Source organism: Rhineura floridana, chromosome 15 (genome assembly GCF_030035675.1).
Source record: "Rhineura floridana isolate rRhiFlo1 chromosome 15, rRhiFlo1.hap2, whole genome shotgun sequence".
NCBI classification, from domain to species: Eukaryota; Metazoa; Chordata; class Lepidosauria; order Squamata; family Rhineuridae; genus Rhineura; species Rhineura floridana.
The window spans coordinates 19,489,113-19,495,628 of record NC_084494.1 but is presented as its reverse complement, the minus strand read 5'-3'; positions in this window follow the sequence as shown (position 1 = coordinate 19,495,628).

Sequence of the window (6,516 nt, the reverse complement as noted above, 5' to 3'; positions counted from 1 at the left end):
AAATGTAATCTTAACACCAAAGCTTATCCTGGGTCTTGCTTAATTAGCATTTATTAGGCCAGGTGTTTGTAATTGCAGACTCGTTTTACATCACAGTGGTGGTCTCTTTGATTTTAGGAAATGGCTTTGCTGGTGGTATGAGTTATTTCTGCTTATACAACTGAGCCCCATTGTTTCCCTGGTAAAAAGGTATCCCAAGCATGAGACTTTGGGTTGTATCCAGTGCTAGTCCAACTCAGAGTAGACCCACTGATATTAATACATGCCAGTGTGGCATGGTGGTTAGAGTGTTGGATTGTGACCTGGGAGACCAGGGTTCAAATCCCCACACAGCCATGAAGCCCACTGGGTGACCTTGGGCCGGTCACTGCCCCTTAGCCTCAGAGGAGGCAATGGTAAACCCCCTCAGAATACCGTTTACCATGGAAACCCTATTCATAGGGTCGCCATAAGTCACAATCGACTTGAGGGCAGTCCATTTTTTTCAGTTTAGATTAATTAATTTCAGTGGGTCTCGTTTGAGTAGGACTTTGTTGGATACGATCCTTAGAAAATGATTTTCATTTTCTGAGTGTTGTCCCTCTTGACATGTGCTTAGTCTTCCTGCAGTATTTATGAGGCTATATTCGTTTTGGTGAGTTGCAGTAGGGGATTAAGAACAAGGGGACTTCATCAGGACCAAGATGATATGGCAAAGATATGACAAAGTTCAGACCAGTTCAGTAAAATGATGTGGAGAGCTGCTGCTTGTGCCTTTGTGCCTAGTACTAATTTGACCTCTGCAGGGTTCCAATTTAGACAGAGTTTATCTCTTTTCTCGTTACCCAAAGTTTGTGAATCATGCATGCATGGTAGTTCATGTAAAAATCTGCAGAAACTTGACCAAGTTGATAGCAATTGAACAGAAATGAACCCATTGGTTACAGGCTGTTCTGCTCAAAGTGCTATATAAACTTCAAAACAGGTCTTAATAATGGGAGGTTTTTCACTGCTGTTTAGAGAGTCAGTGTGGTGTAGTGGTTAAGGTGTTGGACTACAACCTGGGAGACCAGGGTTTGAATCCCCACACAGCCATGAAGCTCACTGGGTGACCTTGGGCCAGTCTCTGCCTCTTAGCCTCAGAGGGAGGCAATGGTAAACCCCCTCTGAATACCGCTTACCATGAAAACCCCTATTCATAGGGTCGCCCATAAGTCGGAATCGACTTGAAGGCAGTCCATTTCATTTCATTTTTTCACTGCTGTTTGACCTTTCCTCCTGCAATTAAAACCTAAAGAAAATAGAATAAAAAGAGGACACTTGCCACGAGATCCTGCAATTGAAGGGTGGGGGGAAGAAGAATGTTGTCAGTGTTGGTCTAACACATAATAGGTGCTCTGAGCTTAAAATAAACAGAAATGTGTCCTGTCCATTTTCCTTTGAAGTTGCAATCTTTTTGCTTTTGAGGGTGTTCACATTACAAGGATATAAAGGTAAACAGTGTTTCTCTCTTGCCTAGTTCATATTTAATGACATGTCTCTTCCCCAACTTTGATTTGCCTCATTGTACTTGTTGGTCTCAAAAGTAGTCTTGGTTGCTAAGGTTTTTAGCTAAATGCACATAACTCAGCTGGATTTTTAGGTATGGAGAGGTGTCCTGGGCAGTGTTTAAACTTGTGTCTGTAGGTACATTTGGGTGTTGAAACACATTATTATTCTTGATAATCTCATAGTTACTTTGCTCATAGTTTCAGAGATTAATTTGGGAATTAAGCATAAGCAAAGTTGTGTTATAAAATGTCAACTTTATGTCCTGGCTTGCATGGCACCATAGAGCGTAGTTAAAATAAACTCTGGTTTAATGTAAACTAGCAGTGCACGCTCATGCTGCCGAAATTGCAGGTGCTTTGCTCCTCTCCCGTTGCTGCCAAGAAACAAGCTATGATCTTGTATTTTGTGGTGTCCAAATCTAGGAGAGTAGTTTTGCTTTCTCTCTCAAAATAAAATAAAATAATGATTGGAAGCCAAAGTTCTGAACTCATTTTTTGGAACTCATTTTTTTTGGAAATAAATAAACCATTAAGCCTGGGTTTGGACAATACAATATGCAAGATCCTGGCTTGTTTCCTCGCAGCATGGCAGGAGCAGGGGGAGGAGCAAAGAGTCCATTGTTTTAGCAGAATGCACCAGCACACTGCTAGTTCACATTAAACCATAGTTTACTTTTAATTCTGGTTTAGTATGACTTGTGAGCCAGGCCCAGGGGAGGCTGGTCTATTAGAATGAATGGGGCACTGCCCCACTAGCCTCTGTTTGCCCTCAGCTGGCCCCCACCTGCCTGCCTTCTTACTTACAATTGGCCTAGGGTGTGGCTCAGGCTGTTGGCTTTTTCCTCCTAGTCTGTTATACTCTTATAGTACTCAGCAGGCAGGAGGATAAGGACAAAAGTAGAATTAGTTGGCTCCCTGCTTTCCACCTTATGACTCCTGATGAACACCAGCCATCACCAGGTCTATATCGTAAAACTTTTCTGGAGCTGTCTCTCTTTTGTTCTTCAGTATAGCTATTTCCAAATAATATTGTCCACTTGTTAGGTGATGTGGCTTCGCCATAACCCTCACTGTGAATAGCAGCAGAATAAACTTAGAGATGTTAACTGACTTTTTAAAAAAATAGTTCTAGTTGATTTAATTTGCATATGAAGGAAGTAAATAGCTATTAAAAAAGCACAGTCATTTCCTCCTGTGTCAGAGAGAAAGGGGAATGTCTTCTCCAAGAGCAAGCTTCAGAAGTATTACCATTAAAAATAAAAACAAATCTACTACCCTATTTATCAAAGGCACCTTTTTGGTCACTCAAAAGGTTTTAAATCTATGAATCTTAATTGATGGAACAGTGCAGGAGCCCTATAAATGATACAATAAGCCCACTGATGATACAATAAATAAATAAATAGTCCAATGATACAATAAAATCTACTTACACAAGTTATGTAGAGACATAGCCCTACATATGGCACCTTTTGGCTCTTTGGCAATGGCGTTGCTACTACAGAGATTTATTTTTTTAGCTACTAGCTTGCATGTTACAAAATAACCAGGCTGGCAGGGTGAAAGCCTCCATTGCAGAGTAGTTGCCAAGCCTGCTGAAAGGGGAACTGCTATACATGCAATCCACACACCTCCAAGGTATCTTGGAATGGCTAAGAAGAGATCATGAAGGGGCAAGCAGTCATAAGGCAAAGGCTGTGAGCAGCAGGTTGAGTGAATGGTAAGTCAACAGGCTGGCTGTCAAAAGCAGGAACTAAATGGAAAGTTAGGCTTGTAAATAAGTCCACAAAAGTTACTAGCCTGTTATGTTTTCACTAGACTGCTGGGAGCTGGCAGAGCAGCCTTTCTATAATAGGCACAGGGAGGTAGCTTCCCTCCTAGCTGCTTGCTTAATTTCTGTGCTGGCCTCCAGAGGAGATGGAGTACTTCATCCTTCCTCTGCCAGTCCACTTACTTGCCTGCATGCAGTTTGTGATCCCCTGTGGCTTACCAGGCCAGGACTTACATAAAAGGCTGGGAAAGATGTAGAAAAAGAATGTGGTATAGCAGTCTAGATGATGGAAGGAAATGCTGGCAAGGTGGGCTCCTGACTTAAATGAGCCTGAAATTGCTTGATAAGCTTACAAATTCTAGAAATTGCCTTTTTAAAATGATAGGCATACTCCAGGATGGTTCTCTGTAATGAGGGCTGTGAGTGTTTCTAAGTGTGTTTCTGGTTTCTATACAGGCATTTTTTAATGGTGGTGGGCCTGGAATGTGCAATAACATTCATTCACTGCCAGGTGACATACACAAAATTGAGCCTACATCCCACATGCCCATATGCACAGCAGGTGAAGACAGCAGCAAGGCTTGTGCGGGTCCTTGTGACCATACAGCCCATTGTGGTGTCCTTCTGCACTATCTTCCTTGCAGTTTTTGTATCAAAGCACACTGAAGTGGGACTTGGAGATCTAGAGGTGACCATAGCTTACGGTATATGTGTCTTGGAACTGGCAGAAGAGCCTTTGAATCTGCTTCTTCATGTAACCTTATTTAGACTTTGTATCTGCTGGTAGTCCATGTTCCAGCTTATTTGTGATTTTTCAAAATTCTGTTGGATCAAACAGCCCCAAAGCACTTAGCTGTAGAGTGGGTTGTGTGCTTGAAGCAAAAGAGGCTGACTTTCCTTCCTCTCCACCCACCTACATTTTCCTTGGTGTTATTGCCAGCCACAACTTAATGGGAGGAAAATAAGAGTGACCTCATAAGATGCAGTTGGTGTTTCTTAAGTAGTGTGTTCCCTTTAGCAGACAAATACACTTTCCGTTAGGCCGTTTGTCCAAAAGAGATCCCCCTCCCCACAGTGGCATTCTTTGTGACTTTGTACATTATAATAAAATATTCATCTTTCCATTTAGACCAGTCAGATTCTGCTATGATAACCTATTAATGCTTTTAGTGTTTTAGAGGAAAAAGCTGTAGTTCAGGGGTAGAGGAAATGTTTTGCATGCAAAAGAGCCCAAATCCCTGGCATTTCCAGGCTGGGCTTCTGTCTGAAACTCTAGAGACCTAATGCCAGTCTCTGTAGACTGGGGTGGACAGACTTCAGACTTGCTGGATCTACTTTGTTGTTTTTTTACTAGAACCCCAAGGTCCACCCACTAGAGCCTGGTGCAAAAATACTAAAGAATTCTGAGCCTAAAAAAGGATCTGGAAAATTTCAGGTTGGTTAGTTTAAAGTCTGTTCTAGGAAAACTGGTGGGAAGCTTGGTTAGACAGAATTTCCAAGCTTATAGACTTGCCAAAGCAGAACCAGCATGGTTTCTGCAAGGTTGAGCCCTCTCTTACCAACCTATTAGAGTTTTTTGAATGTGTCAATAAGCTTATAGATAGAGGTGTTCCAGTTGATATAGTGTGTTCAGACTTTCAAAAAGCTTTTGATAAGGTACTTCACCAAAGACTTGAGAAAGCTTAGCAGGCATGGCGTAAGATGAGAGGCCCTCTTATGGTAACTGTTTAAGAGACAGGAAGCAAAGAGAAGTGATAACTGGACTCTTCTCCCAATGGAGGGATGTAGAAAGTGGAGTCCCCCAAGGATCTTTATTGGGACCTGTGTTTTTTAACTTGTTCATAAATAATCTAAAGTTAGGAAGCTAAGCAGGGTCAGGCCTGGTTTGTAATTGGATGGGAGACCGCCTGGGAATACCGGGTGCCTTAAGCTTAGAGGAAGGCAGTGGTAAGCCACCTCTGAATACCTCTTACCATGAAAACCCAATGAATATATCCAAAAAGATTCATAGGGTCACCATAAGTTGTAATCAGCTTGAAGGCATATAACAACAAAGAGGTGAACCTTAAGGTAGCCAGGTTTGCTGATTATACCAAATAGTTTAAGGTGGTTAAAACAAAACAAAAAAAGAACTGTGAGAAGCTCAAAGGTTTTCTCCGAACTGGTAGAATGGGTAGTAAAATGGAACGTGCAATTCAGTGTAAACAAGTGATGCACACTGGGGCAAAAATCCTACTTTTATATATATATACTAATGTCTGAACTGGCAGTGACTGACTGGGAATAAGACGGAGTTGTAGCAGATAATTCAAAGAAAGATGTTGACCCAGGGTACAGTGACTGTGAAAAAGTCTTAGTTCCATGTTAGGGATAATTAGCAAAGAGACTGAAAATAAAACTGCCAATATCATAATGCTGTTATGCCATCTATGATGTGACTGCATTTGAAATACTATGTACAGCTCCTGTTGCCTCACTGTAACAAAGATACCATAGAGCTGGAAAAGGTTCAGAAAAGGGCAACCAGAATCAAGAGGATGGAGCAACTCCCCTATGAGGAAAGATTACAGCTTTTGGGGATTTTTATTTCAGAGAAAAGGTAAGTAAGAAGTGACATGACAGAGATGTAGAAGTTCATGTATGGGGTTGAGAAATGGATAGGAAGGAGTTTTTCCTCCCTCTTTTGTGATACTAAAACTCGGGGCTATCCAAGAATATTGTAAGATTCAAAACAGACAAAAAAATACTACTTCACACAGTGCATAGTAAAACTATGGAGTTTGCTCCCAAAAGGTGTAGTGATGGCCATTAACTTGGATGGCTTTACAAAAGGATTAGACAAATTCTTGGAGGATAAGGTTATCACAATGGCTATTTCTACATCCGCTGTTGGAGGAAGTATGTCAGTTGCTGTGAATTGGAAGTGGGGAGAATGCTTTTGCACTCAGATCACTGTGCAACTGTGAGAGCAGGATGCTGTACTAGATGGACATTTAGCCTGATTCAGCAGGCCTCTTGCAGGAGTCAAGAAATCCTTGCCAGTCTACTTAATCACCCAGACATCAGCCAGTAGATCCTGGATGACCTCTGACTACCCCTGCTGTACCTAGTTAGAAATAAATGGATTGAATTGTTTTTCATATCAAGCTGTCTTATACAGTCTGCCTGTATAAAGCAGTTTGCTATGAAAAATGATTCATGCTAAAGACAAATTTA